The 22,449-nt window shown below is 38.3% G+C and overlaps 1 protein-coding gene across 1 annotated transcript in view; it reads right to left on the bottom strand.

Moving 5' to 3' along the window:
- The window catches only part of LOC115494734 (uncharacterized), a 405,288-nt gene that overhangs the window by 4,203 nt on the left and 378,636 nt on the right, over positions 1 to 22,449 (bottom strand). The gene's annotated exons all lie outside the window — the stretch shown is intronic.

Below are 22,449 nucleotides of genomic sequence, written 5' to 3'. Positions count from 1 at the left end.
ATTCTCAGATTGTCCCTGAGTAGGTTTAGATAGACAAATAATAGATTACATACATAAATGTTTATTTGTATTTTCTAAACACATGTGAAAGTTAAACCTGAAAATGTGAAGTGTTGTAATTTGAAATAGAAATGAAAAACCCAAGGGAGTCCAGGGTAATTAGGGAGCCAAAATGTCCATTAAAGTAAGGAGATGAAGAAATCTAAGAAAGCATTTTCCTTTCTTTGTCAAAAATGTGAAGAAAAATCATAGTGTTAGGTGCACAAGACCAGCCCTTTCCCTGGGCTGAATCACAGCAGTTACAGGTAACTGCCCAGCCAAGGATGTTTAGGACACAGGAGGGGCCTGGGTCATGTCAGACCCATGGCCCGCTCTGCAGGACACCTCTTCATCACTGCTGCCCTCTCAGCAGGGTGATGGGGGCCAATCCTGCCTTGCAGCTCATCAGCCTATTCTGGTACAGGGTTGTCTGTGATTCCTTGCCTTGTGCCTGACATCTTTCTCAGCTAGGTTTTGGATTCATCCAAGACAACTTAGTTTCCAAGACTAGAGGCAGTAACCCAGCACTGCAGATACCTCAGAAGATACCAAAAATGTTTGAAATATCCAGCAATAACTTAGCTAGTACTAAAAAAATCAACTTCACCCCATGGCAAGGTCTTTTACACCTTTTGTATGAGCTGTTTGACCAGAGATAAGAACAAAACATGCATGCTTTTACCTGCCCTTACAAACACAAGATCAGTGACCAACAAACCCCACTAAAGCTGAGTCCTGACATATCAGCATGAACATCCAAAGTTTCCTAAGAATTTCTTGCTATAATTTCTTGGATTAGCAATATCAGGCTAGAAGTCCTGTAAGAATAATGTGCAACAGCCTATTGCGGTGAAAAGATGATAACATTTCAGAGGCTTCCAAAAGATTTAGTTGCGGTAATTTACAAAGGGTTAAAGGAAAAAGGAGGTTGTATTTCATGGTCATTGCCTCACCTGTTCTTTGTTAAGATACTGACTATGCCTCAATATGATAGAAAAGAAATTGAAGAGGCCTTTGCTTGGCAGTGGGTCGAGAACAGCTGTGAAAATAAATGATGACTAGAGAGAGAGAGAGAAAATATATGAGGTACCAGTATGCCTTACTGTACTTTTAAATTTATGCTGCAGATGGTGGAGTGTTTTTAAATCTCAGCACTCTAAAATAACTAACCTGGCAGGTGCACACCTGGTGGACTTCTAAGGGGAGAGATCCAGCCATTATTATCATAGATGATCCAGTAGTTAAAGCTGAAGAACTGCATGGCCATGCAGTTTTGGTGGGATGTTTTTATTTTTTTCTTACTTGGATGCCAAAACAGCATATCAAGCCACAGGCAGAGAACAGTCTTTGTAAAGATCCTACACACATATACACATACTTGTCCACTTCTATGCACATTTCATGGGAGTATTTGGAGTTAATGGGAAAGTAGAACAGGCTAAGCATTTTTAAATTTCTTAAAAAGTTTTAATTTACTAGCTTTGGTATCTCATTATCAAAAGTAGTGATAACAGAAAGGAGGCTCTACCTCCAGCTACAAAAAAAAATTTAAAATATACCTCAACTGATGATTCTTTTCAACATCTGCCTCTTTTCTTTCCTTTCATAGAAAGCATGCATGAATAATCAGACCATAGTGCTGCTGTTAATTGAAAAAATCATTAGTAAACTTCCAGGTGCTGTTTACCCTATAACCATTGTAATTTTCTATCCTAAAATCAGCATCTCACCAACATCATTGTCTGCCCTGGGGCACAGGGATTGTGCAGCTTTTACATTGTCAAAGGCAGTTTCAACCCCATTTGCTAGCAATGAAAGAAATGGATCCACACCTGCAGAGTTTGAGGCAATAATTCCTAATATTAGCCAGACCGCATGAGGAGAGGGCTTTTTTGCCAGTCCTTTATGATTCAACACTTTACAATCCATTTGAAATCATTTAAATATTCTTTTATTTTGTTGCTCCTACCCCATGTTTATTCTTCCTTTCATTTCTCCCTTCTCCTGAAGCAGACCTACAAATAAAAGACAGTCATAGATCATACCATACCTATACAGCTAAAGAAATGGAAAAATTGAAAACCACCTTTTATTTCAGAGTATTAATTATTAGACCTATCCAAGAAAAGAGCAGAGAGATATTCTCAAATACAGGATGACTAAGTACAGATGAAATCCAAAGCTCTTTTGGAAATAACACCTGGTTTCTACTCCCACAAAAAAAGTTGTTTCAAAGTCAGAATTTAATCTCTGGGCCAGAAAAATTGTGCCTCCTTAGCCAAAATGCAGACAGCAAGATCTCAACTGGTTCAAATCAGAATATTTTTCCTGACTTCAAGAAGATTGCACCTGTTTATGCCTACCTGGGCTGTGCCCTTCCATACTTTCAGCTATAACACACCAGCCTTCCACAAATTTCTGGCCCGCTCAAAAATTACTTTGGAATTGACAGATTTATCTATGTCTAAAATGTCTCAAAAATTGTCATCTTCAGTTTCCCCAAGAGACTCTGCTCAGAGCAATTCATTTAAAGAGAATTCAAACCATCTCAACCATAACATGTTGAGAAACTTCAAATAATACTGCCAATCCAGAATTTGCTAGAGATTGGATAGAGTGAATTAAATCTTCAGTATCATATGCATAGCATTACTAGGCTAAAATTAATACTAAAACAACCATCACAATTACTTTTTACATAATATATTCCTGGTGGGTTCAGCTCTAAGTAGATTTTCCTAAACTTGAATTTACAACTTGTTGCATAGACAAAAGTACCTGTATACACTTAATTAGATACAGCATAAAAACAACCTATGATCAACTTATGTGAACAGGTTTTTAAGTGAGTGAAAATGCTGGGAAGGAATAAAGGTCACAGCACTGTAACCCAAGCAAAAGAGGAGAGACTGAGAAAAGAAAGCCAGAGGAGATTTTCAGCAAGAGCAAGAGGGGAGAAAACCAGTATGAAAAGGGTACATTCCTGGGGCTTCTTTCAGTCTGATGTGCTTTAAAAAGAGCACTGTTCAGCTAAGCATTTAAGCATTTATTAATGGCTCATGATTAAGATCAAGTAACTGGCACCTAAACCCTGCCAAACTTAAAGGTTGATACACTCTGAAGTGCTTTATTGAACTGGAGCCCAAGCAATACTGACTCAATTAGAAAGTAGTTTTAAAACTCTGAAATATATCAGTGTCTTTAACAGATTGTATTGTCTTTCATAATGAAGAAGTTTCTGCATTTTCATCAAAGGAACAATGTCTGGTAACATTTTCATCGGGAATAGACATTTTCTATGCTTGGTCTCGCCTTTCAAGAATTCATCCACATAAACTTTATTCTGATAACAAGAAAGTTGATCATATAAATATGTTCTTTGAAAGTACATTTTAATTTCTAACAGTTTTCCTAATATACTGTCTAAAAGATATGACTAAAATGCACAAAACCATTTGTGGTGGGGAGCAGTTATTCACTTCAGTGAAGACAGTATTCCCATACTTCTCAGAGCTGACATTTCTACTTAGGAAATTTTATTTGTGACCCCAAAACCTTCAAAAGACACATCAAAAATTAAAAAAAAAAATCAGCGTTGATTCGGTGTTTTTAAATAGATTTACATCCTGAATCATCTTAATGCAAACACCAAGTATTTTTACTTGTTTTTACTTTTACCTTTTGTTCAATGGTAAAATGCCTTTAAATATATGCTGAACTCATCTGGGGAGCCAGAGACCCCTGTACATCTGTGAAGGCTTTAATCTGACTTCTTAAGCTGTTAGTCTTATTCCAAGCACTTTGAAGTAAATGAAAAAACTTTTACAGACATCAATATCTTTGATTCAGACCCTTTTTTGCACAGACTGTCTATTGTGCTCTTTACCTGTAACATTGACTGTCTTTTGTATCACTAGAAATTAATTTAAAATCTTGTCCATAAATAATCTGCTATTTACAATTAGTAATACACAGTATCATTTTCCTCCTTGGCTTCCTCATTGCATTGTTCCAGATACTCAACTGGAAGTTTTTAGTGGGTTTAATTTTCATAACTCTGTGAAGTTTGTTCCAAGATTTCCAGGTGTGTCTGATCACTGAGTTATTTGTCTTTAAATCTTTCAGGGTGAATTTTTGGTAGATGCCAACCTTGCATGTGTCTGTTAATTGATGCTCTGCTTTCACCCATGGCAATTGCACTTCATCAGCCTGCCAGACTCTGGAAGCTTGAGCCAAATTAAAAGCCCACTGCTAGAGCTTTACATTTGGTAATTTTAAACTTCCATATTTAAGGCTGGCAAAATGTTTTGTGCTTCCTATCTTCAGCCTATCCAGACAAAGAAAATGGATATGGTCTTAGTCACTGGCATATAAACTGTGCAAAAACAATCTTGGAAATGCACAATTAATTTGTGGTGCTGAGATAATTCAAAATGTGAACCTGAACAGGTCCTGGTGTCAGATATCTTCTTTTTTATTTTGACTTATGTTTACAAGTCTTATGACTTAAAAATTTTCCTTCTGAAAGTATTTTCCTATCTTCCATGCATTAAAAGGAGCTGAAGGGGGTCATATACTACACTTGAAAGACATTTTATTTCATACATTTTATGTGGTACTTGATATCTGGGTGAAATCAAATATCACTTTCAGAAAGCCTAAATGTATGCAGGTATTTGGCCATACCTACCCCATGCAGCAAAGCTAGCTGCCTTCATGAGATTCTCTTTTGTTTTAGACATCTTTTGCTATATCACAGTGTGTGGATGTCTGTATAATTGTGAAGTCACATTATCTTGAGACAAAAATCAATATCTTGAAAAACACCTTGACCCAAGCCATCATAAACTTGATTTTATTCTTGTGTGGATAAAATCTCAGGGAAAATGCTTATATTTGGATGTCTTCTACCCTTCATCATTCAGATATCACTTCTCCTACTACTCTTGGGAAAGGTTATTGTCTGTTACTGTGTAGGTGGTACAAGGATATAAATATTACTACTAATAATACATTTATGGCACTTCTTTATCCCACATAATTTAAGCAATCATCCAATATATAACTGCCAGGGCTCTGAGGGCACAAACAGCAGTGTCCCATCCCAGCCTCTCTGGGACCTCATTCCACCCTACTCAGGACCTCATTGCAGCCTCGAAGCGCTTTCAGTCCCCCTCCCAGTGATGGTGTAGCAGCACTGATCTCCAGCCCCATCTCTTCCTCCATCTCCTTCTAGCCCAGGCTGGAGGCCCTTCCTGTGTTCTGGCCCTGACTCACAGCTTGCTGTGTTGGAGTGTGTCAATGGATCCTGCTACCAGCCCCTTGGGACTGTGCCCTGAGGGTGAGGGCACAGCCAGTGCTGGGTCATCCTCAGCTCCACCTCCACAACCCCAGCCCATGCTACTCCCCCACACAACTATAAAATATACAGTGGAGGTCTGATTTATTCATTCCCTGAACTGATCCTAAGTACAAGAAAGCATACCAAAATTACTAAGCCACTTCACTAGGAATAACACTACTCTATAGAGATGAGTTTTATAAGAAACTAGGCACTTATTTCCACAATGATTTTTTTTAAGTTATATTTTTAATTCGCTGAGAAACTCGTAATGACACCCCCTGCAGGATGAACATGTTTGCAAAAGGTTTCTTGTCAGTTTTATGACTAAATTGTGTAAGGGACAGAATAATGTTCTTTTTTGCACCTTTGGAAAACAACACTGACCTGATTCAGTCCATCTCATGAGACCTGAAGAACATAGTTAAGAATGTGGCAGCATTAGACTCCCCTACAGTCATTTTAGAAAGCTCCAAAAAGAATTCTTAAGGCAACTCAACTCATTTTCCAAGGGGAGGTGTTTTGCAGGAGGAAGCTGTGTCCATCTGGACCATAGCCACCACTGTAATTGCAGTTTGCTGCAGAAAGCAGGTGGTGACTCTCAGAGGGCTCTGTTTTGTGGTGATCCCTCCACACTTTGATAACTTCCTCAGAGCACTGTTTGCATGAACTTTCCTGAGAAGCACATAGAGAGGAGGTAGGTGCCAACTTTCACTGTTGCTTCTGAGACATGAACCTGGGGCTGTCAAATAAGGTAGGAGGAAAGCAATTCAGGAAAAACAGCTGCCAGCAGTGTGTGCCTGACCTGTGCAACTCCCCTGGGCATGAAATTGTTCTGTTGCAGGCTGTGGATTGCATCTGTGAAATGTTAGAGGTAATCAAATGCAGTAGCTTTGGCCCCCGTGTGGATGTCCTCTTGCCCCAGGGTCACTCCTGTCCCCATGGATGCAAGGCTGCCACAGAAGCGAGTCTCCAGGTCCAGCCAGTGGTAAGGCAGCTGAGTACGTATTCCCAGAAGGCACACAAGCACACAGACATATGGCTGGCCCCACAGATCAGCACAGAGAACAGTGCCTTCAACAACACCCATGCAAGCACAGACTCCACTCAAAACACCTGAACAGCACAGAGGCTCAGTCCTGTTCATCTTCTCCAGCTATCTGGGTGGAAATCCACTGGTGGAGGATGTAGCCCCCAATCTGGGTTTCACCAGCAGTTGTTCTTAGACTCTGGAATCTGGGGATCACTGAGCCCATTTGGTTGACAGCCTCTCATTCCAGTGAGACCTCTCCTACCCACTAGCCAGTCCTACTTCAAGTAAGATTTAAACAATCCAGAAATTCCCTTCCCTCTTCAACCCATAATAATGCCATGCTCTTTTAGGCAATGGCATCTAGTTTGCATGTCATTGCAAGGAGCATCTTGCACTGACTCCACTCAGCATTTGCAGGTGGGTTTGCTGTTGGTCATGCCATTCTCCTTGGATGGGCTCAGGAAGAGCTAATGCTTACATAGATTCAAAGGAGGAATGGCCAGACTGATGAAGAATCAATTCATTCGAGATTAGCTTATATATCCAGGTCAGGAAGCCCACGAGCTGTAAGTGTCTGAAGGCTAGGAGAGTAATATATAGGGTAGGAGAGTGTCATATATACTTGTTTCATTCTTAAACTCTTCCCTTGATAGCTGCTTTTTGTTCCTGTCCTAAACAAGGCACAGGGGAGATGAATCTTCATTTTTGTTCAAGATGGCTGTTTTTGGAAGGCAATGCAGATCTGTCACCTTCTAATACAAAGGAAAGATTTAGCTGAGATTGTAATGAGTATTCATCTCTGTCATGTCTTTCTCTGCTTCAGTCCTGTTTCATGGGAAGATATTTCAAATGTCTACGGCAAATGAAATTATAGAATGGCAGGAAAGAGGATGGTCCCATTTATCACATAAAGATACTGGCAGAAGCAAAGAGGATCAGTGAGTCAAAGGGCAGGTTAGAAGCATAAACTGATTTGGGGAATATCTCCCATGTTGCAGATTTAAGACCAGCCATTAAGAGCTGTCATTTTTATGAGCTAAAATTGGTCCTCCAGCACATTATTTGCCATATTTTTTAAAAACCTTATTTTAGCCTTCTTTTACCTGAGGAAAGACCATGACAATATGCAAACCAAGGTAAAGCAGAATAGAGAAAGTGAGTTACTCTGCAGCCTCTAGATCTTTTATCACAAGCTGCTTCTTCATTCAACATGTCCTCTGTGCCTTTCTCCATAAAGCATTATGGTTTTGCTCTGAATTAAAACTAAAGTATTTGCTTTAATGTATGAGGGGGTTTTTTTTGCAGATTATTTAAGGCACAATTTCTGTTTATAGTCCCAGGGTATAGTCTAATCACCTTTGTTTACCTCATATTCCTTTCCTAATTAACTGACAACCTATTAGCATACATTTTTTTATCCCAGGAGTATTAATTATACATAATTTATATCATAAGCATTTATTCCTTATCAGTCAGCTGAATAAAACATTTACCTGTTTATAGCTACTTGAGGTTAACACTTTTATACAAAAAACTCACCTGAGACTTCCAATCAAATTATCAGATTTTTAATTTTCTGTTACATAATGATACTGTATTAGTCATTGTAGTATTTTATTCCACTCTAGGCTAAACAATCATTTAGAGGAGCAGAGTGTTGGCAGCATTAATTAACCAATGATACATGCTCAGTTGAACAATAAGCTGCAAATAATAAAAATGCAAGATGAGATAATGTATAGACCTTCTGTGTTAATTGTATGCTGGAAAGCAGGACTAAACCCTACCCTCAGCTGCACACGTGCAGCTCAGTGAGAGCTGAGCATCCAAGGGCAGGCTCTGGCTGACATGGCAGGACAGAACATTGTCACTCTCAGGCTGCAAAATTCATCGTCTGGATTTTATCTTTGCCCACTAACACCCAGTCATTTCTGAATATAAACTGCAGAGCAACCAGGTGGAAAAAGGGGGATATTCCATCACCTTAGGAAAATAAGCTGATAAAGATACTGTTGCAAGACACTTTGAATAAATAAAAAATAAAATTAAAATAGAAAAAAAATAAAAGAGAAGGAAAAAAAGGAAAAAAAGTAAGCCTATGGCATTGTGTTCCTAAGGGACTGGATTCAATTAGTTTATCCCAAGGCCTATCATGACTTTTTTATCCTGTTTGCCTCTGTTTTTTGACTCCTGACCCTCTTACTTTCATTTTTTCCTGAATATTTAAGGATTTTTTTTTTTTATCCTTATGGGGATTTCTGTATTACTCTCATGTTATTCACCTTTCAATATTATTTTGTTACAGTACCCCTCTTCACATTTGATTTTTATTTTCCATGTCAATTCCATTCCTGTGACACTGGACTTTTAACCCTCAGTCTCCAATGCTTCTCACTGTATTTACTGTTTCTTTCTCCCCTTCTCTTTTGTTACTGGCCTTCTCTCATAACTCTACCCCTGTACCCCTCTCTACCTCAACATAGTTCTCTATTTACTTAGCTCTTACTTCATTTACTATTCATTATTCCCATGTTCTTTGTACAACAATTGTGCCTTATAGCTCTGTCCATGGAGCAGGCTCCATTGTACCAGGCACTATAGAAACAGAAAGCAAACCATGTGCCTCTGACCCATGCAGCCAGATACAACAGAAGGAACTAGAGGAGTCGATTGCTGGATCAAAAGAAAACCTTCTCCTTTGGCCCCAGCATATAGATCATTCCATTTAGTTTAGAAGACGGAGAATAAGGACAGTGTTGTTAAAAAAAAGTACTAGAAAAAAAAGTCAAGAGTGGAAACACATGAGTATTTTGTGGGGAAGAAAGTAAGAGAACAACATAGAAGAAAAGCTGAAAAATGTGGGCCAGAAATGTTCATGATGGATGATTTTCAAGGGCAAGAAGCACATAAAAGGACATTGAAAAGACCATACAACATGCATGATTCACATTTCAAATGACAAAAAGATCTCATAATCTTCTGTCTTGGGAGCAGGATTCATCTAAACAACTTAAACATCTAAAGTTTGGGTTAGCTTCCTGTCAATCAACAAAGGGAAATTCTGGGCTGCAATTCATCACTAAAGTAAATATCTAAAATAGCTAAAGGCCAGCTGCATTCTAAAAATGTGTCCACCCTTCGTTATTAACTGAAAATTATCCTGTCTACTTCAAATGTGAACTCTCTGAAAGCTTAAAGCTAGTAAAGAGGGATTCTGCAGGCATGCCCATCCTTGATAACAAACTGGCCTGAGCCCTAGCTTGGTCCTTTCTGCTCCTGTGAGCCCAGCAGCTGAAAGCCATGGCCACCCAGAAGCTGGAGGCCTGTGGGAGTCCTCCAATAATGCACACTCTTAGCTGTAAGAGCAACCCTCTTATCAACTCTGCCATGGTTTCCTCCTCCTCCATTACGAAGGATGGTGATATTGTGCTCTCAGAAACCAGGACAGGTCTAAGCTCATTAATGTTCTTTACCCTTACTCAAATCTTATTGCTTTCTTTCACAACATTCATTTGCAAATTTGGGGTTCTCTACCCTGCTGAGTCTGGCCTCTTGATTGGGAATACTATTTTTAATTTGATTGAGACTTCACAGAGTGCTCCAAACATAACCTTCATAGTCCTTTAAGTTTTCAGGAGCAGAGCTGTCCTGGTGTTACAAGACACTCTGGTTTTTGTTAATACCATTAGAATATGATAATTCTATATGATTCCCATGGTGTTAGGAGAAAATGAAAACCTTGTCATGTTCTTCTCTTGACCACTTCCTTGCTTCTTGTTTGCTAATGTACTTTTTGTTTCTTAACAACAGTTTTCTTCTTCTATCAGTTTTCTAAACTTAAAATCAAGCAGATAGGTTACTCCTGCTCACTAGTGACTTCAATGTTTGAAAAGATCTTCTTTGCTTACACAGATTGGTTGAAGAATGGTCTTTAAAATTACAGAGATCTCTGGAACTGACTGAAGTGCTCTTTGTAGAAGATGTTTGGCTTGTAGCAGAAGTAGGCACCAATAAAAATCTCTTTTAACTTCCACTTCCTTGTAGAATAGAAAGTAATTACTTTGGGTGTAGGTGCTGCCCATGACCACTCCTTTGGGATGGTCTTCCTGTTTTTCTTGATGTCTTTCCTCTTTTTTTGACACTTAAAAAGGAGTCTTACTTTTTACAGAGGTTCAAATATTTATCTGAATCAAATTTTCCTATATTCAGCACCAAGATATCAAGATAACATGTGAATGAGATGAGAAGAGGGGGATGTGTGATTACCAAGGGATGCAAGTAGTATTGTAATTACATGCTTTGTGACTTGCTGTATGCTGCTGTGTGCTGCTGAAGTAGACTGCTGAGGCCACCAGAAGATGAGAACATCTCTCACGTCTCACAGCCTGTTAGAACAACAACCTGGATACAAATGCCTTCTCCACACACTCCTATCCCTCTGTCAGACAATGGGTTTCATTTTGCTCCTACAGCTGCCAAGCTGTGCTCTGTGTACCATCAGCAGGCCAAGAGGTTGTGTTAATGACCAGCAGAAGCCAGGGAAGTGTAATAATCAGTCATTATGTTGCCTTTGTGTTCAGTAAAAGTCTGGGCCAACAGGATATGTGGTGTCCAACAGGAATGTCCTACGGTTGGCCAAAATACTTCTTGATTCACCAGAAATGTTGAAGGTTGAGCAGTAGCTTTATGGTTCAAAAAGTGAAAAATTCTGTTTCAAACTGTACAACTGCTTTAAATTGTACCAGATATGATGTCAAATCCCAAATAAAGTTTTAGAAAGTTTTATGCCTGCATCTTTTTAGAAATCTCTCAGCTTAGTTTCTTGACAAAATTAAGGTTTCAGAGTTTTCACTTCTCTTAATCCTTCTGATCTAGTGGAAGTTTTATTTCTTCTACTGTAGCAACAATATCTTGCCCCTAACCCAGAAAACGTACTGAAAATACTGAGGTTGGAGCATTGCCTTCTTGAATACCTTTGAAGCTGAAGAAAATACCAGAATCCTTAGACACCTCATAGTACTATAGTTATGAACACATATTCTACTTGTGAAACTAGTATATTTAATAAAGATAAATATTTCAAGACCATCAATATGCAATATTGGCAATCTATGCCTATATGTCTATTGATTATTGCAGTCACTCTTAAGAAAGCTTTTGAATCACACCCTTACAAGTCTGACACAACTGTCTCTCAGGAGCAGTGAATGAAAACGGTGCTGAAACACACAGAGCTGAACAACAACCCCCTTTCACAGAATCACAGAATCACAGAACCGCAGAATCACAGAATCGCAGAAGAGGATGAGTTGGAAGGGACCTACAGGGATCATCAAGTCCAAGTCCTGGCCCTGCATAGCACAGGACAGCTCCAAGAGTCCCCCCATGTTATCCAAGAGCATTGTCCAAATACTTCTTCAGCTCTGTCAGGCTTGGTGCTGTGACTACTTCCCTGAGGAGCCTATTCCAGTGCCCAACCACACTCTAGGTGAATAATCATTTTCTAAAATCCAACATAACCCCCCAACATGACTCAACTTCAGTCTATTCCCTCATGTCCTGTCCCTGGTCACCAGAGAGAAGGTATAGTGTCTGCCCCTTCCTTTCCCCTCACAAGGAAGTTGTAACTGCAATGAAGACTCCCCTCAGTCTCCTCCAGGCTGAACAGATCAAGTGACCTCAGCTGTTCCTCATACAGCTTCCCCTTGAGATCCTTCAACAATTTCATGGCTCACCATTGAATATTCCCTAATAGTTTAATATCTTTCTTACATTGTGGCACCCAGAACTGCCCAGCACTCAAGTGAGGCTACCCCAGTGCAGAGCAGAGCAGGACAATCCCCTCCTATGCCCAGCTGGTGATGCTGGGCCTGATGTCCCACAGGACCCAGTTGTCCCTCTAGAGGAAGGCACAAGGTCAACTTTTCAAATTTCAGCTGCTTAAATTTAACCATCTTGCTCTATAGCAAGGCCTTTAGGTGACTCAATTTTTACTGAGGTGGATCATATAAAGCAGCCAAGATTAAAATCCAAAACAATTCTGTCTCAGGTCCTGAGGAGTGAAAATGCTTTGAGCAAGTTTACATGGGATGTTTAGTGTTCAGACCCACCATCTGCCAATGCTGACTCAGTTCTCTGTCCTACAGGGAGCACTAAGCCTAGCTGAAAACAGGGATGGGTTGTGTGGAATCTCCTCTTTACCATCAGGAGTCCAAATTCTCCCTCAGATATCCAAGTATGTCTTGATACCCATAGTTAGTGACTGTTCTTCCTCATATGTGCCTCCTAAAAAACCCCAACAAAATAACACAAAATCTACGCTTTCAAACTTTGAAGCTCTGAAATGGAGAACCCCCAAACTGTTGGACATCCTTATCATTACAACCAGTTCTTCATCAGTTACAGTATTTCAATTGGTGTCTGAGCTTAGACATCATGTTTCGTCATTTGCTATAAGAGCCAAAAGTTCAAATTATTTCAGAAAAATCAAAGGCGGTATAAGAATATAAAAAAGTTATGTTAATGGCTGGATGCAATGACTTTAGAGTTCTTTTCCAACCTAAATAACTCTATGATTGTATAAGGATCTCCTGAAAGAAGAATATCCACACTTAAATGATAGGGCTTGGCTTGCTCCTTGTGCAGGCAATGCTTCTGATCCAATACACAGTATATCAGAAATCTCAATTGGAGCAAACTGACTTTATCCCAGTCAGCCAACACAGTTATAAAATATAGGAATGATTTCTTCACATTTTACTGTTTCCTAGTGTTCTGTGAAATAAATAAAATATATATGTTCCAGAATCAAAGACCAATCTAAAAAATAATTCCTGCAAATTAAACAGACTTTCAGAATTACGGCACAATATTAATTATCTTAGGCTATATCTAATGTTGGGATGTGCCTTTATATGGAGTATGAGATATGACATTCTGTATGCTTTGATTGAAGTTTATGATGCAAGTAATTTCACTGGTTTTAATCATCTTCACTTAAGTTACTTCGAAAAAGCATTTAATTATTTTTGCTTTAAGAAAATAAACTTCCAAATCAGTATTTAGGTTAAAAAGTCTAGAGGGAAATCTGTCCAAGAAATAAAAACTGCAGTTGTCACAGCAAATGATCAGCTAATAAGAGGCTGTCCACAAAATATATGCAGCAATTTGAGCTGTCTTCGAAAGTCAGGAGGATGCTATGCAATTCATTAATTTAGTATGAATACTGAAATATTTGTCATTTATCTTAAAAAAGTAACTCCTGAAGTGACTCTGCTTAAGTGGAAATCTAAATGTCTCATAAAAAACCAGCAGCAGTCTAGCCCTCACATTTGTGGCAAAAGTTGAATCACATCACAGAAATGCAAATCAGAAAATAATTTTTTTAAAAACTCACCATTTTTGAGTGTCATGATTACTGAGTGCATGAGGTTGATAATATTTCATAATCCCTGCCTCTGATAAGCATTTTTGACCTGGAAAATACTTTAGAAGTCCATTACAAAAATGTAGCAAAATGCGCAATTTTATTATAAATAGCCTGTTGGGCAAATTTAGTACAGAAGGATTGCAGTACTCAATAGACACAGCATAAAGGAAGGTGATTCTGCTCCATAGCCCACTGACTTTTCAGAAGAAAGCTTCCACTATGCTATATAATTGAGAGAGAAGATGAAGCCACTTAAATACTCTGTCTCCATCCCTCAGTTTATTAACTGGCTGTTCAATGGATTATGAAGTCTGTGTATTTCAGGAGTAACTGGAGAAGGCAATGCATGCTTAAAACATACAGTTCTGGCTAACTGTTTTCAATGAAATATAGTAGCAGGAAATGTCGAAGCTTCCTTTACACCTACTTTAGGACCTAGAGGTCCTCATCACACACTTCTTATTACTCATTTCTTTATTTTTTTGTTCATTCTTCCTTCCTTGTTCATGTTTTGTCCTCTTCTTTCTCACTTATCTTTGCTTTCCATTCTTATATTTTCACAGAGAGTGATTCTCAAGTCCTTTGGTGAATTGTTTTAAAATCCCTCAGCACAACAGTAGCTCTTCTCTCCCTACTAGCTGCCTCCAGGAGCTGGCAGCAGAGCAATCTAGATGAAACAATTGCTTTCAGTTATGCCCTTTTGAATCCTTTGATGCAGGAAGGGAATTCCAATAGCCACAGTGGAAGCTCCATGGACCTTTCCAATTCCCAATGAAGAGACTTCTAAGACTAATCCATCAGAAATCCTTGGCAGCTGCTGGACCACAAATGTCTGGCTGCTCTACAGACCACATATGGTAGTGGATGCTTTGACAATGAGTGAGAGATCTCTTGTCCACGTCAACTGTTCAAAACTTAATTATTATTTCACCTTGCCTCTTTCCCAGAAATAGTCAGCTACATGGAAGATAAAATAATATCCCTGGGAAAAGGATGATGGAAGAGTATTTGGTCATTGCATGCATTACTCAAAGCAAGGATAAAAATTCAGTTTTTAATCAACATTTTTTTCTAATATGTCCTACTGTATTTCATAATGATAAAGGTGTATCTTTCCAAAACTGGGTTGGTTTTTTTTTTGTTGTTGTTGTTGTTTTTTTTTTTGGGGGGGGGGTTGTTTTGTTTTATTTTTTGGGGTTTTTTTGTGCAGCATTCTCTGGTATATATATTTTGTGTTGTTCAAACAGAAAACATATTTTGCTGTTTCTTGAAAAGTCAGACAATTTACACTGGGAATTTCTGCCTATCCTGATTTTTGTTCCAAAATCACTCAAACTGAGAGAGCTGAGTACTTTCCTTTGTATGAATGTATATGAAGCTAAACTGGGGTATTGTGAAAAACAGTTCACAAAGCCAGTGGAAAGCTATATATAAAGTGATATTCTAATTTCAGATGAAGCCTGAGACAAAAAGGATATAGGTAAACACAGCTGCAACATTTTTAGGCATATAATCAAAGGCACAAAAAAATATTGGAAAAATATGTAATTATTGTAATTAAAATGTGAACAGTATTGATGGAAAATATCTTTAAAGCATATAAAATCAAAACAAATCTTCTAACATATGGGAATTTATTCTACAGCAAAGATATGCCAGAACAAAAGTACCAGTTACCTACTTGCTTATTGCTAGTAGAAGTTGAAACTTGAGAGGCAAGAAACAGAAGAAATATTCCTCGGTTCTGCTTCACTGAATCCTCTACTTTGTGAAGAAATGGGAAATGATCATTGAAACAATAACAGAAGGGTATTTTTAAAATGTTCTGTGTTAAGACACTTGCCTTTCCATCTGCATCTCCAATGTCATTCCCTTCTTATGTCATGTTTCTGTACCATTTTCTTTCCTTCCTTCTATTTAAGTCTTTTGATTCTGATCTTTTCCTTTTCCCTGTAGATATTTTCCCTTCGTCTCTCTATGAATGTCACAGCAAGTGAGTACACGCTCAGCTTTCGTCTGGAGTTACTTCCACTGGGTTTAAGCACAAGTGCAAAATGAAATTGATCTGTGGAAGACCCTTAAGCTTCCTGTGCAGTCTGTGGAGACTGGCAAGCTCTCAGCACATGGAGTCACATTCCAAGCAGAAGCCAGACTAGACAGTTTGATGTTCCACAAGATGCCATGACTGTGCAGGCAGCCTGAGACAGCCATGGAAACCTGAAAGAGGGCTCTAGCAAGGCTTTATCATTCCATGGAAGACAAGTGATGCCCCACAGAAGAACTTTCCATTGCTTTGTCTTTCTTAGGTTCATGCTTATTTTTTTCTTAATAGATTTCACCAACAGTTTGTTCTCCAGGGCTCTTTCATTCAACAGGACCCCAATAACAATCTTCCATTCAACAGTCAGAACAACAGGTGAGAAATAGTTTTGAAACCCAATGTGTTATGCAGCATATATTGACCCAAAGACTAGGGTAGTCTAAGCACTAAGTTTACTACGTACTATTCTACTGTCTACCCCTTGCCATGGGTCCAGTCATACTGGAATAAATCCAGCTACAGACCTGCTAAATCCCTATTCAAAGTGGGAAATGCAGTGGCCTTGACACCACCATTATCAGTGGACCACTAGTACAGCTGGATGCAGACCATGTTCTGCAATTCAGCACAGTCATGGTGAAAACACTCTTCATGCTCAGAGGGAATCCCTGTGCCACTTACAGACCACCCTCCAGTCTATACAGGCTGTGAGTCATCAGTGGTCCTGAGTGTTGTGTGAAGAGTGGAATTACCTGCTCTAGAAAGTCAATGAAGTCCTAAAGCAGGATGCAAAGAGGTACTGATAGCTCCGCAAATCAAAATAGCTGCTCGGTAATTGTTTGGAGAGATGGTTTTTTCCTGGGTTTTCATTCAGAAACTATTTTTCTCAATTTATCATTTGGAGGGAGAGCTGACATCTTCCTTCCACAGAGAAACATTTAATATTAAGATAACTTGCACATAATACTTTTCTTTTGCATTGCTTCAAACAGAATGATTTCCCATTAAGATAAAGCAAGGATGAGCAGACTGTGGCCTGAACAGAGTGTTCAGGCAGAGCAAAGCAGCAGTATAATGACATTAAGAGTTCGATTTTTAAAACATTCAAAAAATAAATTAAATTACAAAATGAAATTTTTAAAAAATGTTCAAAATTGTCTGAGCAGTACAAAGTCACTTGGAGGACCTTCACAAAATGCAGAATAATTGGCTTCACCCACAGGCCTTAACTGCTCCAGCTGGACATTACCTGACCACTAAAGCCCTTTGGATGAGCCAGTAATGTTTAAATAATCCACATCCAGACACTGCCTTACACCTTCCTTGGTGGACTGCACTGCAAATGCCTGGTACAATTAATTAACATTGGGACCAAAACCAGAGTCTCCAGCTTCCAAAACAAATGCTCAGTCATGTAGCCAAAAGCACAGCTCCAATGACATAAGCCAATTTACTCCCTGTTTTATTAAACTTCCACAGTGTTTAGAATCACTAAGTCACAGTAGGTCTGGCACTTCATGTTATGAACCTTGGTGAGCATTTCCTTACCCACCCAAGCAGAAATGTAGTGTCTATTGCTAATTCTACTGTTTGAGGCATTTCTGTTTTACTGTAAATCATATGTAATGATGCGAAATTTGGCAATATATGTAACATACATGCATGAGCCCAATTAAGACATTAATCTGCCTGCATATGTATATGTGTCTGCCTCCCTTCTAAAAGTTTGAGCGTTATTTTGTGGTCTGTGTGTTTCTCATGTCACTGCCTGTGATCACTCTTAGTACACATGTTGCTATAGCAAACTGTCCCTTGTAGCCAAAATTCACCCTCTCATTTACTTGCAGTCATTTGAAAGTTAAGTTTCAAACATGAGCAGATTTTATGGTTTTCCTGTATATTCAGCAGACTGATGTAGACAGCTCTAGGAGGCAATTTGTCCTGCCAAATCTTAATTGTCAAGGAGGGTCATATGCCCTGAGGTGGCTCATCTCTCTGTGCTGAACATTGATATAGTCTAAGCACTACTTTACAAACAAACAGACTTTTCAGATGGCACAAATCACCTGCGACTCATCCCATCTCTGCATGCTATTGGTTTGCAAATAATAGCTCAGCTTTGTAATTTCAGATTAGTTTTCCTTCTCTAAATTGGTAGTGATTGAAGAAACTATGAAAAGTACATTTCATGATGTAATTTCAAAAATGTTCAAACATTATACAATTTAAGGAGAACAACTGTCCTGGTTTAGGGCAAATTTGGGAGGAAACTTCAAAGGGGTCCCTATAGAAAGCAGATTCAAGTGGTCCCTGCCCAACTGTTTTGGGAAAAGATTTCTTTGAAGAAAAGCAGAAAAAACCTGTTTATTTAACAAGCAAAGTATTCACAAGCATAAAAAATTCAATAATTTTAAACAATAAAATATCTTGCTGTTCTGAAGAGAGGGCAAATTCAGAGAGGGTCCTTTTTGTGGGGTGTAGTTCGGCTTGCTCAGTCTCTTATCAGTCCCTCCTACACAGTAAATGCCGTGTCCCGAGCCCTGGTGGGCCACAGATGTGAGCTCCTGTTGTTTTTCTGGGTATTCAGTCCAAAGCAAGGCTGAACAGTTCCAAGAAAAAGAAAAGCCCAACTATGGGTAAATTCTGGAGATCTGCAAAAATTTACTGGTTTTTACTTTTCTGTGAATGTTCTTTACAGAAATAAGTTTTATTGAAATGCTTGTTGGACTCCACACAGTCAGAGGTAAGACCTGCTTGTTGGCCTCTCTTAGCTCTACTCATTCCCTCGAGGGAAGAAGCAATTGTTCCCTAGTCTCCATTGAGACTTTTGTCTTTATTCCTCTACCTTTTCGCAAGATGCAAGTGTAAAGAACATTTTTAAATGACATACAAATATAAATTCCTTATAACTTTAAGGGTCTTCAAGTGTAAATTGATCAAACTTGGAGCCTTAGAGCCAGTTCCCCGGGGAAGTAGTGGAGTCACTATCCTTGGAAGTATTCAAAAAATGAGACATGGCACCTCATGGTATGGTTAAGTGGCTACAGTGGTCAAACGCTGGAATTGATGATCTGGGAGGCCTTTTCCAACCTTAATGATTCTATGATTCCATGAGAAGAGTGTAGCAAGGGAACAACTCAACATTATGACTGGCATTAATTAGATTTCAACACCAACCCTTAGTCACCCTATGTTCCCTTTGCACCCCCTTAGTAGAGAAAAATGGGCACTTTCATTATGTGATTAATCTGATATCCATTAGACTGAGATGAAACCTTGACCTCTGTAGCAGCCAACTTTTCTCTTTTGATGACAAGGAAGCTTATGGTGGCTAAATCAGCTGTAGAGATCTTAGAAACATTTCATCCAATCATCTAGTGGTCATGGGAAAAGATCAACATGTTTCATATTTAATCATTTCTTAAATAGGTTAAGGCAAATGAAAATCATAATAGCCACAAAAAGGATTTTCTCAAATAGTGTGAATTAAGTTGCTATTATTCCTAACCAGATATTCATCTCACCAGACCAGACTATCTACTTTGGGGTGAGCTGAATAGTATTTTGCACTTCATTGACTAAATTGCTATTTAGGCTGCATTGCCCACTTACCAAATCCAACCTGTTGTCTAGGATTGCCTAACATAATTTTATACCAGTTTATTTATATCAAGAACATTGCAAGATGCAGTTTTCTGTTTCTAATACATAGATTAACACAAAAGCAATTTTTTTCCACCAAGAATGAGCTGGTTCTTTGAATGTTTTAAATTATTAAAAAAATCATTCCACCCTCATAATGCATTAGCCCTTTAAAGAACTCTTTCTAGACTTGCAGAGTAAAAATATGACTCTTAGTTCTCATATATTTAGAATTTTGCAGGTTATTGAAACAGCTAAGCTGGAAATAATTGTGGTCAGCTGGCTTGCTGCAATAATTTCATTTTAGCTCATTTCTAGCTTGTACTTGTTTTTAAAGCATCTTGTTGTTTTAACATCTGTCGCTTTTGAGATATAATTATCACTTCAGATTTCTTTTTTGTTTCAAAATAATCTTGAGCGACAGAGGTTATTTGTTTGTCCTTGTCCTCCATTCATAGATGTAGGTGATTTATAGTAAACCAAATTCTTCTTCATTATCTATCCTCACCTAAGCCAGATACTCTGGTTGCCCCATTCTGACAGAACAGCAAGGTCTGAATCTTTGTTTCTGCTGTACAACTTGCCAGGTGCACTGTCCTGGCTTATTTACAAGACTTGGCTTTCTCCTTTAAGTATTTCTACCACATCATCTTTGACAGCATTTACATATGGTATTGAATCTTTCTTTATAATGGTAATACTCACCAAAAAAATTATATATATATTAAAATCTTCCCAGTAGAAGACATCTTTACTAATAGAAGTTGCCTGCTGTTCTACTGGCAAACTTGCTTCATGATAATAAAATCACTTTGTAATAGGACATGTTTCAAAGATTTCACTGACATCTCTAATGCATATTCAATGCAAATTCTCCCATCATTAAAACTGCTCTGATGGTACTCCTGAAAGTTGTGTTGAGTACCTGCAGAAAGCAAGGGAGAGAGTACGAGAAGAGAGGGAGAGAGTTGTGTGGATTTCTAGATAGCACCTATCGCAGAGTCCTAAAAACATCCACCAGTGTCCAGATTTGTTGAGAACATGAGACAGTCTTGTAGCAAGCAGAGGCGGTTTGGCTCATCATGCTTCATTCCCTTTTCCATCTACACCATGATGTCTTCTAATTGATTCTTTAATGACCTCCGTGTTTTTGCCTTAACTATCTTGCCTAGTACGCCATTCCACACATTTATGATTCGCTGCTTGAAAAAAATGTTTCCTGACATCTGTTCTGAATTTGTTTTTCTTTAATTTTCATTTATGCCCTCTCGTTCTATCATCTGTGTTGGGCTGAAAATAGGAACCCATGTTGACATTTTCTGAACCATTTAAATTTTATGTTCTTTAATTAAAAAACTCCTTCTCAACTAGACAGAAGTCTAACCTGATGGTGTAGAATATAGTACTGTAGTTAAAATAAAATAATACTTTTATAAACATAAAAATTCATTGATATGTATATTTAGTACTCCATAGTTCAACTAATCAATATCTCCTAAAGAGAAAATTCCAGAATTTGTGGTTCTCTCACAAATATAAAGAGGGATGGAATGAGCTGAAAACACTAAAAAGGGCCAGGACTTAAGGAGATTTTTTTCTGGTTTTGTCTAAGACATCCTTTATCTTAGGGTTTTATCCTTCTTTAGATATCCAAATTATATGCACATAATGGAACAAACTGAAGGTTTCTTTGTCAGATTTTCACATTGTTCAAAAATACTAAATATTTTACCTTTTCAAAATCAGGTCTTTTTCAATGATATCTCAGTTTGAACTTCCACAAATTGGAATATCATCCCAGTTCCTCTTAAAAGATGAAATAACTGAGAGAGTAATTTTAATCACCATGGCTTTGTGGTGCTAATGCTCCAATCCAAGCTCAAATTTTGACACTATATGCTTCTCCAATTGGTCAATGCTGTGAATTTATTTTAAATCATGCTTTTCAGCATGTTTTTACTTCTTTCTGTTAGTCCCTCCTCTAATTTTTCACTCATTATTTTTCTCCTCCCCTTTTGCATAACAATGACTAAAGTGTCAAGATGACCCTAATGCTCTAAAGTTTCAGTCACCATTGTAAAAAACTGCAGGAGCGCTAAAAGTGATTTTAGCTTCAGACATTTTATATGACTAATGAACAAATTTATTTTTAGTCCTTCTGCTTGGCAGGCTCAGGCAAACCTTTCCTGCCTTTCCTGCCATAGGTTCTGAGGACCATTGCCTATTCTAGCCTGGTATGCAAGCAGCCTCCCTGGAAGAGCCAAAACAATAACCCAAATTATAGTTGTGAAAAAAATGTAGATGATCACAGTCCTTCCCTGGGACCTAGTGGAATTCTGATGCCTCAGAATGTTCTTAAGAGGCAATACACTATTAGGTAGATGCTATACCAAAAATCTCACTTGTTAAAAACATGGCTCTTCCTATTAACACATTGAATACAGAAAGAAGAGAGGAAAAATAGGTGAAAAAACAATTTCAAAAAAACTGAATGAGAAACATTACAATTCTGAGTTATTTTAAATGCAGTTTTAGATCTCATGCCAACTTTAGATATCATGCATTTAAGTGATATTTCTTTGAATGTAACTAATTTACAAGAATCAAGTCCTGTCACTTTCCTGAACTTGTATGTAGTATGGAAAACGACCTCTTGTTCTTTCTGTGCACATCAGAAGTATCCCAAAAGGCAAATACAAAGCATCTGCCTTTTGCCTTAATTTGAGGGTTGTAGGGGAGAAAAAAGGGCAGTAGGGGAGAAAAAAGGGCAAGCACTAACCTCTCCCAGACAACTTAACTTTTCTCTTCTTCACTTTAGCACCTTTCTGCTTAGATCTTAACTTCCTTCTGCCAAATTCTTATTGCCCTGCTTTTTTACCTTCTTAGAAATATTCTCTGATATTTTTCTGCCGATGCTCTAAACA

The sequence above is a fragment of the Taeniopygia guttata genome, chromosome 3 (assembly GCF_048771995.1).
Source record: "Taeniopygia guttata chromosome 3, bTaeGut7.mat, whole genome shotgun sequence".
NCBI classification, from domain to species: domain Eukaryota; kingdom Metazoa; phylum Chordata; class Aves; order Passeriformes; family Estrildidae; genus Taeniopygia; species Taeniopygia guttata.
This window is presented reverse-complemented; position numbering and strand designations above follow the sequence as displayed.